The 11,956-nt window shown below is 45.1% G+C and overlaps 1 pseudogene; it reads left to right on the forward strand.

The window, feature by feature from the left end:
* LOC140198496 (uncharacterized) overlaps window positions 1-11,645 on the forward strand; it is an 88,652-nt pseudogene extending 77,007 nt beyond the window's left edge.
* Window positions 11,646-11,956: the final 311 nt, after the last annotated feature.

An 11,956-nucleotide genomic window follows, 5' to 3' on the forward strand; every position in this document is an offset into this window, starting at 1 on the left:
TCACGTCTCATACCTTCAAAGTTACCCTTCTTTACGTTCAGAACCTTTGTTACTGAATTAACAATATCACTCTCCATCTTAATGAAGAATGCCACCATATTATGGTCACTCTTACCCAAGGGGACTTGCACGACAAGATTGCTAACTAACCCTTCCTCGTTGCTCAATACCCAGTCCAGAATGGCCTGCTCTCTCGTTGGTTCCTCGACATGTTGGTTCAGAAATGTCTGTGCAATCAAGTCAATCAAGATTTGAAAAGATCAGCAGAAAGCCGTTGATTAGACAATCAAGATTTGAATAGCTCAGACTCAGCAGAAAGCAGCTGATTGGGCTATCGAGGTCAAGTGACCAAGCATTTAGAAAAGCTCAAACAGATAAATAGAGGGGTAGCTCAAGCAGAGCGGCCTGAGGAAACTGGCCAGTGAGTGAGTGGGCCAGTGAAGGAGTGGAGCTTTGAGGCTTTGACTCGAGAGGCTTCGACGAGAACAGGCGGAGGACAAGCTTGCTCGCAGTTAGTTTTTACAATGCCTCCTGAGATGGTGATGTGCCTCTCATGTGAGATGTGGCAGTCTTGGGGGAACTCCCCTCTCCCGCAGAGTCACATCTGCCAGAAGTGCATACGGCTTATTCAGAAAGTCAGAAGGCATGGGATCCAAGGAAGTTTGGCCAGGTGAATTCAGAATTGGCTTGCCTGCAGAAGGCAGAGGGTCATGGTGGAGGGAGTACATTCAGATTGGAGGATTGTGATTAGTGGTGTCCCACAAGGATCTGTTCTGGGAACTCTACTTTTTGTGATTTTTATTAATGACCTGGATGTGGGGGTAGAAGGGTGGGTTGGCAAGTTTGCAGACGACACAAAGGCTGGTGTTGGTGTAGATAGTGTAGAGGATTATCGAAGATTGCAGAGAGACATTTATAGGATGCAGAAGTGGGTTGAGAAGTGGGAGATGGAGTTCAACCCAGAGAAGTGGGAGGTAGTACACTTTGGAAGGACAAACTCCAAGGCAGAGTACAAAGTAAATGGCAGGATATTTGGTAGTGTGGAGGAGCAGAGGGATCTCGGGGTACATGTCCACAGATCCCTGAAAGTTGTCTCACAGGTGGATAGGGTAGTTAAGAAAGCTTATGGGGCGTTAGCTTTCATAAGTTGAGGGATAGAGTTTAAGAGTCGCAATGTAATGATGCTATAAAACTGGTTAGTCCACACTTGGAGTACTGTGTCCAGTTCTGGTCACCTCACTATAGGAAGGATGTGGAAGCATTGGAAAGGGTACAGAGGAGATTTACAAGGATGCTGCCTGATTTGGAGGGTATGGATTATGATCAGAGATTAAGGGAGCTAGGGCTTTACTCTTTGGAGAGAAGGAGGATGAGAGGAGACATGACAGAGGTGTACAAGATAATAAGAGGAATAGATAGAGTGGATAGCCAGCGCCTCTTCCCCAGGGCACCACTGCTCAATACAAGAGGACATGGCTTTAAGGTAAGGGGTGGGAAGTTCAAGAGGAATATTAGAGGAAGTTTTTTACTGATGAGTGGTTGGTGCGTGGAATGTACTGTCTGAGTCAGTGGTGGAGGCAGATACACTAGTGAAGTTTAAGAGACTACTAGACAGGTATATGGAGGAATTTAAGGTTGGGTCTTATATGGGAGGCAGGGTTTGAGGGTCGGCACAACATTGTGGGCCGAAGGGGCTGTACTGTGCTGTACTACTCTATGTTCTCTATGTTCTAATGTTCCCTTTAAACTTTTGCCCCTTCACCCTTAACCCACGTTCTCTGGTTTTTTCTCCCCTTTGCCTCAGTGGAAAAAAGCCTGCTTACATTCACTCTATCTGTACCCATCATAATTTTAGATACCTCTATCAAATCTCTCCTCATTCTTCTACGCTCCAGGGAATAAAGTTCTAACCTATTCAAACTTTCTCTGTACTGAGTTTTTCAAGTCCCGGCAACATCCTTGTAAACTTTCTCTGCACTCTTTCAACCTTATTAATATCCTTCCTGTAATTTGGTGACCAAAACTGAACACAATACTCCAGATTCGGCCTCACCAATGCCTTATACAACCTCATCATAACATTCCAGCTCTTATACTCATTACTTTGATTAATAAAGGCCAACGTACCAAAAGCTCTCTTTATGACCGTATCTATCTGTGACGCCACTTTTAGGGAATTTTGTATCTGTATTCCCAGACCCGTCTGTTCTACTGCACTCCTCAGTGCCTTACCATTTACCCTGTATGTTCTACCTTGGTTTGTCCTTCCAAAGTGCAATACCTCACACTTGTCTGTATTAATCTGCATCTGCCATTTTTCAGCCCATTTTTCCAGCTGGTCCAAATCCCTCTTCAAGCTTTGAAAACCTTCCTTACTGTCCACTACACCTCAAAACTTAGTATCATCAGCAAATTTGCTGATCCAATTTGCCACATTATCATCCAGGTCATTGATATAGATGACAAATACCAATGGACCCAGCACAGATCCCTGTGGCCTACCACTTGTCACAGGCCTCCACTCTGAAAAGCAATCCTCTACTACCACTCTTTGGCTTCTTCCATTGAGCCAATGTCTAATCCAATTTACCACCTCTCCATGTATACATAGCGACTGAATTTTCCTAACTAACCTCCCATGCGGGACCTTATCAAAGGCCTTACTGAAGTCCATGTAGACAACATCCACTGCCTTCCCTTCATCCACTTTCCTGGTAACTTCCTCGAAAAACTCCAATAGATTGATCGAACGTGACCTACCATGCACAAAGCTGTGTTGACTCTCGCTAATAAATCCCTGTCTATCCAAATGCTTGTCTCTTAGTACTCCTTCCAATAACTTACGCACTACTGATGTCAAATTACCAGCCTATAATTTCCCGGACTACTTTTCGATCCTTTTTTAAACAACAGAACAACATGAGCCATTCTCCAATCCTCCGGCACCTCACCCGTAGACACTGACATTTTAAATATATTTGCCAGGGCCCCTGCAATTTCAACACTAGTCTCCTTCAAGGTCCAAGGGAATATCCTGTCAGGTCCTGAGGATTTATCCACTTTAATTTGCCTCAAGGTAGCAAGCACCTCCTCCTTTTCAATCTGTACAGTTTCCATGATCTCACTACTTGTTTCCCTTAATCCCATAGACTTCATGCCAATTTCCATAGTAAATACAGACGCAAAAAACCCATTTAAGATCTCGATTGATGCACCGTACGCCTTCTTAACCAGAGTCAACCTGTTCAGCTGCTTTGAGCGTCCTATGGACTTGGACCCCGAGATCCCTCTGATCTTCCACACTGCTAAGAGTCTTACCATTAATACTATATTCTGCAATCATATTTGACCTACCAAAATGAACCACTTCACACTTATCTGGGTCGAACTTCATCTGCCACTTCTCAGATCCGTTTTGCATCCTATCAATGTCCTGCTGTAACCTCTGACAGCTCTCCACACTATCCACAACACTTCCAACTTTTGTGTCATCAGCAAACTTACTAACCCATCCATCCACTTCCTCATCCAGGTCATTTATAAAGATCATGAAGAGTAAGCGTCCCAGAACAGATCCCTGAGTCACTCCACTTGTGACCAACCTCCATGCAAGGTATGACCCGTCTACAACCACACTTTGCTTTTTGTGGGCAAGACAGTTCTGGATCCACAAAGCAATGTCCCCTTGGATCCCATGCCTCCTTACTTTCTCAATAAGCCTGGCATGGGGTACTTTATCAAATGCCTTGCTGAAATCCATATACACAACATCTACTGCTCTTCCTTCATCAATGTGTTTAGTCACATCCTCAAAAATTCAATCAGGCTCGTAAGGCACGACCTTCCCTTGACAAAGCCATGCTGACTATTCCCGATCATATTATACCTCTCCAAATGTTCATAAATCCTGCCTCTCAGGATCTTCTCCATCAACTTACCAGTCACTGAGGTAAGATTCACTGGCCTATAATTTCAGGGCTGTCTCTACTCCCTTTCTTGAATAAAGGAACAACATCGGCAACCCACCCATCCTCCGGAACCTCTTCTGTCCCCATTGATGATGCAAAGATCATCACCAGAGGCTCAGCAATCTCCTCCCTCGCCTCCCACAGTAGACTGGGACACATCTCATCCAGTCCCGGCGACTTATCCAACTTGATGCTTTCCAAAAGCTCCAGCACATCCTCCTTCTTAATATCTACATGCTCAAGCTTTTCAGTCTGCTGCAAGTCATTACTACAGTCACCAAGATCCTTTTCCATCGTGAATACAGAAGTAAAGTATTCATTAAGTACCTCTGCTGTTTCCTCCGGTTCCATACACACACTCCCACTGTCACACTTGATAGGTCCTATTCGTTCACGTCTTATCCTCTTGCACTCCACATACTTGTAGAATGCCTTAGGGTTTTCCTTAATCCTGCCCGCCAAGGCCTTCTCATGGCCCCTTCTGGCTCTCCTAATTTCCTTCTTAAGCTCCTTCCAATTAGCTTTAAAATCTTCTAGATCTCTAGCACTACTGAGCTCTCTGAAACTTTTGTAAGCTTTCCTCTTCTTCTTGACTAGATTTATTACAGTCTTTGTACACCACGGTTCCTGTACCCTACCATAACTTCCCTGTCTCATTGGAATATTCCTTTGCAGAACTCCACACAAATATCCCCTGAACATTTGCCACATTTCTTCCGTACTTTTCCCTGAGAAAATCAGTTTCCAATTTTAACTTCCAATTTCCTGCCTAATAGCCTCATAATTCCCCTTACTCCAATGAAACACTTTTCTAGTTTGTCTGCTCCTATCTCTCTCCAATGCTATTGTAAAGGAGATAATTATGATCACTATCTCCAAAGTGCTCTCCCACAGAGAGATCTGACACCTGACCAGGTTCATTTCCCAATACCAGATCAAGTACAGCCTCTCTTCTTGTCAGCTTATCTACATATTGTGTCAAGAAACCTTCCTGATCACACATAACAATCTCCACCCCATCTAAACCCCTTGCTCTTGGGAGATGCCAATCGATATTTGGGAAATTAAAGTCTCCCATCACGGCGACTCTGTTATTATTACACCTTTCCAGGATCTGTTTCCCGATCTGCTCCTCGATATCCCTGTTACTATTGGGCGGCCTATAAAAAACACCCAATAAAGATATTGACCCCTTCATGTCCCTAACCTCCACCCACAGAGACTGTACCAATAATGTACCAATTTGCAATAATAATGTAGGAAATAAAGGAAACAATAAAGCAGAGACTATTGCACTATGATGTGTGTTCTCATGTCACACAAAGATGAACTGTTGTACACGCTTATTCTGTAACGATCCTTGTGACACATCCAGGAATGAGTGAGCTCTCTGCAACAGCTAGATGATGGCATCATCCACTCCGACAAGAGGCTGCTTGGCAAACTGCAGAGGGTCCAAAGAAGATCTCAAATGCGGTCCAAGGTAAGTGAGCACCAGTCTCTCCAGCACCTTCATCCCATGAGATGTTAGAGCAACTTGTCTGCAGTCATTAGGTCCCGACATAATCACCTTTTTGGGTACAGGAACCAAGCAGGAAGTCTTCCATAGCACCGGTATCTTCTCCTGACTGAAGCTCAGACTGTAAATGTGCTGCAAAGTACCAGACAGCTGGCTTGTACAGCCCTTCAGTACCGTGGGGCTGATACTGTCCACTGCACAGGCCGACACACCAGTGTATGCTCTAAAAACTGAGGGGCAGAACACAAAGTGTTTCCCAAAGCAGCAGCAAAGGAAAACAATAAGGGCACCACGTGGCTGCCTCTTCAAGATCATCCTCGTAAACAGCTTAATTCCTCTCTTTAATATCTCTTTTCCCTTTTCCGGGTGGCTTGGGTTCTATCGAGATCATCCGGAAAACAGTTTAATTCCTCTCTTTAATATCTCTTTTTCCTTTTCCGGGACGTTCTGGTTCTATCGAGATCATCTGGAAAACAGCTTAATTACTCTCTTTAATATCTCTTTTCCCTTTTCCCGGGTGGTTCAGGTTCTATCGAGATTGCTTTTACGGCTGATGAGTTCCGGTTTCTGGAGCTCGTCAGCCGACCCATTTGTGACATTCTCCAGGCGTGGCTGGGAACATGGCGCCTCCGGGGTGCGGCCCTGAGGATGACCGATTTCAAGTGGGTGTTGCTGACTGAGGCATCGTGGGAGATGGAACATAGTCATACTTTATTGATCCCGGGGGAAATTGATTTTCGTTCCAGTTGCACCATAAATAATAAGTAGTAATAGAATGGATTCTCAATATTCCTGGATTTCTGTGCTTTAAAAGGGATAGAGAGGGCGGAAAACGGGGAGGAGGGGTGGCATTATTGGTCATGGATACTATTACAGCTACAGAAATGGTGGGTAATGTAGCAGGATCCTCTTTTGAGTCAGTATGGGTAGAAGTCAGGAACAGGAAGGGAGCAGTTACTCTATTGGGGGTATTCTGTAGGCCCCCTGGTAGCAGCAGAGATACAGAGGAGCAGATTGGGAGGCAGATTTTGGAAAGGTGCAAAAATAACTGGGTTGTTATCATGGGTGACTTTAACTTCCCTAATATTGATAGGCACCTGATTAGTTCCAAGGGTTTAGATGGGGCAGAGTTTGTTAAGTGTGTCCAGGACAGATTCCTGTCACAGTATGTGGACAGGCCGACCAGGGGGAATGCCATACTAGATCTAGTACTAGGTAATGAACCAGGTCAGGTCACAGATCTCTCAGTGGGTGAGCATCTGGGGGACAGAGACCACCGCTCCCTGGCCTTTAGCATTATCATGGAAAAGGATAGAATCAGAGAGGACAGGAAAATTTTTAATTGGGGAAGGGCAAATTATGAGGCTATAAGGCTAGAACTTGTGGGTGTGACTTGGGATGATGTTTTTGCAGGGAAATGTACTATGGACATGTGGTCGATGTTTAGAGATCTCTTGAGGGATGTAGGGGATAAAATTTGTCCCAGTGAGGAAGATAAAGAATGGTAGGGTGAAGGAACCATGGGTGACAAGTGAGGTGGAAAATCTAGTCAGGTGGAAGAAGGCAGCATGCATGAGGATTAGGAAGCAAGGATCAGATGGGTCTATTGAGGAATACAGGGAAGCAAGAAAGGAGCTTAAGAAGGGGGCATGAGAATGCCTTGGCGAGTAGGGTAAAGGAAAACCCCAAGGCATTCTTCAATTATGTGAAGAAAAAAAGGATAATAGGAGTGAAGGTAGGACCGATTAGAGATAAAGGTGGGAAGATGTGCCTGGAGGCTGTGGAAGTGAGTGAGGTCCTCAATGAATACTTCTCTTCGGCATCCACCAATGAGAGGGAATTTGATGATGGTGAGGACAATATGAGTGAGGTTGATGTTCTGGAGCATGTTGATATTAAGGGAGAAGAGGTGTTGGGAGTTATTAAAATACATTAGGATGGATAAGTCCCCGGGGCCTGACGGAATATTCCCCAGGCTGCTCCACGAGGCTAGGGAAGGGATTGCTGAGCCTCTGGCTAGGATCTTTATGTCCTCGTTGTCCACGGGAATGGTACCAGAGGATTGGAGGGAGGCGAATGTTGTCCCCTTGTTCAAAAAAGGTAGTAGGGACAGTTCGGGTAATTATAGACCAGTGAGTCTTATGTCTGTGGTGAGAAAGCTGTTGGAAAAGATTCTTAGAGACAGGTTCTATAGGCATTTAGAGAATCATAGTCTGATCAGGGACAGTCAGCATGGCTTTGTGAAGGGCAGATCGTGTCTAACAAGCCTGATAGAGTTCTTTGAGGAGGTGACCAGGCATATAGATGAGGGTAGTGCAGTGGATGTAATCTATATGGATTTTAGTAAGGCATTTGACAAGGTTCCACACAGTAGGCTTATTCAGAAAGTTAGAAGGCATGGGATCCAGGGAAGTTTGGCCAGGAGGATTCAGAATTGGCTTGCCTGCAGAAGGTGGAGGGAGGACATTCAGATTGGAGGATTGTGACTAGTGGTGTCCCACAAGGATCTGTTCTGGGACCTCTACTTTTCGTGATTTTTATTAACGACCTGGATGTGGGGGTAGAAGGGTGGGTTGGCAAGTTTGCAGATGACACAAAGGTTGGTGGTGTTGTAGATAGTGTATAGGATTGTCAAAGATTGCGGAGAGACATTGATCGGATTCAGAAGTGGTCTGAGGAGTGGCAGATGGAGTTCAACCCGGAGAAGTGTGAGGTGGTACACTTTGGAAGGACAAACTCCAAGGCAGAGTACAAAGTAAATGGCAGTATACTTGGTAGTGTGGAGGAGCAGAGGGATCTCGGGCTACAAGTCCACAGATCCCTGAAAGTTGCCTCACAGGTGGATAGGGTAGTTAAGAAAGCTTATGGGGTGTTAGCTTTCATAAGTTGAGGGATAGAGTTTAAGAGTCGCGATGTAATGATGCAGCTCTATAGAACTCTGGTTAGGCCACACTTGGAGTACTGTGTCCAGTTCTGGTCACCTCACTATAGGAAGGATGTGGAAGCATTGGAAAGGGTACAGAGGAGATTTACCAGGATGCTGCCTGGTTTAGAGTGTATGCATTATGATCAGAGATTAAAGGAGCTAGGGCTTTACTCTTTGGAGAGAAGGAGGACGAAAGGAGTGATAGAGGTGTACAAGATAATAAGAGGAATAGATAGAGTGGATAGCCAGCGCCTCTTCCCCAGGGCACCACTGCTCAATACAAGAGGACATGGCTTTAAGGTAAGGGGTGGGAAGTTCAAGGGGGATATTAGAGGAAGGTTTTTTACTCAGAGTGTGGTTGGTGCGTGAAGTGCACTGCCTGAGTCAGTGGTGGAGGCAGATACACTAGTGAGGTTTAAGAGACTACCAGACAGGTATTATGGAGGAATTTAAGGTGGGGGCTTATATGGGAGGCAGGGTTTGAGGGTCGGCACAACATTGTGGGCTGAAGGGCCTGTACTGTGCTGTACTATTCTATGTTCTATATACTTCCATCATTTCCTCCATCTCACTGGGCCCTCTGTCCCCTACTATTTCCGGAAGATTATTTATGTCCTCCTCAGTGAAGACAGAACCAAAGTAGTTATTCAATTGGTCTGCCATGTCCTTGCTCCCCATAATCAATTCACGTGTTTCTGTCTGTAGGGTCCTACATTTGTCTTAACCAATCTTTTTCTTTTCACATATATATAAAAGCTTTTACAGTCAGTTTTTATGTTCCCTGCCAGTTTTTTCTCATAATCTTTTTTCCCTTTCCTAATTAAGCCCTTTGTCCTCCTCTGCTGGACACTGAATTTCTCCCAGTCCTCAGGTAAGCCACTTTTTCTGGCTAATTTGTATGCTTCTTCCATGGAATTGATACTATCCCTAATTTCCCTTGTCAGCCACGGGTGCACTACCTTCCCTGATTTATTCTTTTGCCAAACTGGGATGAACAATTGTTGTAGTTCATCCATGCGATCTTTAAATGCTTGCCATTGCATATCCACCATCAACCCTTTAAGTGTCATTTGCCAGTCTATCTTAGCTAATTCACGTCTCATACCTTCAACGTTACCCTTCTTTAAGTTCAGAACCTTTGTTTCTGAATTAACTATGTCACTCTCCATCTTAATGAAGAATTCCACCATATTATGGTCACTCTTACCCAAGGGGCCTCTCACGACAAGATTGCTAATTAACCCTTCCTCATTGCTCAATACCCAGTCTAGAATAGCCTGATCTCTAGTTGGTTCCTCGACATGTTGGTTCAAAAAACTATCCCGCAGACATTCCAAGAAACCCTCTTCCTCAGCACCCTAACCAATTTGGTTCACCCAATCTACATGTAGATTGAAGTCACCCATTATAACTGCTGTTCCATTATTGCACACATTTCTAATTTCCTGTTTAATACCATCCCCAACCTCACTACTATTGTTCGGTGGCCTGTACACAACTCCCACCAGCGTTTTCTGCCCCTTAGTGTTATGCAGCTCTACCCATATCGATCCCACATCCTCCCGGCTAATGTCCTTCCTTTCTATTGCGTTAATCTCCTCTCTGACCAGCAATGCTACCCCACCTCCTTTTCTTTCATGTCCATCCCTCCTGAATATTGAATATCCCTGAATGTTGAGCTCCCATCCTTGGTCATCCTGGAGCCATGTCTCTTTGATCCCAACTATATCATATTCATTAATAACAATCTGCACTTTTAATTCATCCAAACAACTGGAATTCTGCAGATGCTGGAAATTCAAGCAACGCACATCAAAGTTGCTGGTGAATGCAGCAGGCCAGGCAGCATCTCTAGGAAGAGGTACAGTCGACGTTTCAGGCTGAGACCCTTCGTCAGGACTAACGAAGGGTCTCGGCCTGAAATGTCGACTGTACCTCTTCCTAGAGATGCTGGCTGGCCTGCTGCGTTCACCAGCAACTTTGATGTGTGTTGATTTTAATTCATCCACCTTGTTACAAATGCTCCTTGCATTGACACATGTAAAATTATGAGAGGGATAGATAAGATAGAGGCAGGAAAGTTGTTTCCGTTGGTAGATGAGATGAGAACTGGAGGACATTGCTTCAAAATTCGGGGGAAATTGGGATGGAGGTGAGGAGGAGCCATGATCTTAATCAATGGCAGAGCAGGCTCGATGGGCCAGATGGCCGACTCCTGCTCCTATTTCTTATGTTCTTATGTTCTCACCACAGACTAAAATCTCTCCTGAAATACTGTCCTTCACCCAATGATGTCTTTTGCAAATATTTTTGCAGGTTTGAAATGGCAGAACACTTGTGTACGGGAATCTCAAACACAACAACACATCAGTTTTGCTGACTCTGTCTGGATATTTAAGGAATGACTAAATATTTTCTTTGCAACACCAACACATCTGTTGTCGATCCTTGGAGATGAAGAAGTATCTCATCCCAGCTGGTGATGTATTCTGTCTCTGAAATGAAGTTTTCTGTTTTAACTCAGTGAAATCCACTGGAACTGGGAGCTGAGAAAACACCAGCACTTGTTCACTGGAGATCAGTTCTTCAACTGCATTGATTGTACAAGGGATTAAAACGTCTGAATTGCAGAGAATTGATCTCCGTGAGATATCATTCTCCTTCTCTCAGTGTGGGAAGAGATTCACTCAGAGGCTACCCGCAGACACGCCAGTGAGTTCACAGTGGGGAGAGGCCATTCACCCGCTCTGTGTGAGGGAGGGGAACTACTCAGTCATCCAGTCCGAAGATACATCAGCAAGTTCACACCATAGTGAGGTGGTCCACCTGTTCTGCAAGCAGGAAGCCATTCTGTTCTTGAGGCTAAAGGTATATCATAAAATTCACCAGTGAGAGGGCATTGACCTGCTCAGATGGTGGGAAGGCATTCACACACTCAATCACACCACAGGAACACCAGCAAGTTCACACTGAGAAGTCATTCACCTGCTCTGAATGTGGGAAAGGGTTCAGTCAATCATCTCAGCTGAATGAACACCAGTGAGTTCACACTGAAAAGATGCCATACACCTGCTCAGACTGTGGGAAGGAATTCACTCAGACAAATCACCTGCTACAACATCAGTTGGTTCACACCAGGGAGAAGCTGTTCACCTGCTCAGACTGTGAAAAGGGATTCACTGGTTCTCTCTCGCCTTTTGGGCATCTGGGCTTTTTAACAGGCCTTTTGTAAACCGGGAGAATGAAGAGCGTGTCACTGTAAGGTTAGGTTGAGAGTATGCGGGCAGTGGGCAAATCAGCTCTCTTGTGCTTCTTGATCTCCTCACTTCAGATTCAATTTCACGCAACCCTGCCACTTTGATCTGGCCCACGCCTTCATTAACCAGGTCCAACACTTGCCTTTCTTGGATCTTGCCCCTCCTGACAGAGGTAATCTGGTTTGTGGGGGTGTGGCCAGGGTTAGTCCGGGTGTGCCTAGGCTTTGTGGGGGTGTGGCATGATAATCAGGATGTGCCGAGGGTTTGTGGGGGTGTGTGCCCCCTC

This window comes from Mobula birostris, chromosome 5 (genome assembly GCF_030028105.1).
Source record: "Mobula birostris isolate sMobBir1 chromosome 5, sMobBir1.hap1, whole genome shotgun sequence".
In the NCBI taxonomy this organism is placed as follows: Eukaryota; Metazoa; Chordata; class Chondrichthyes; order Myliobatiformes; family Myliobatidae; genus Mobula; species Mobula birostris.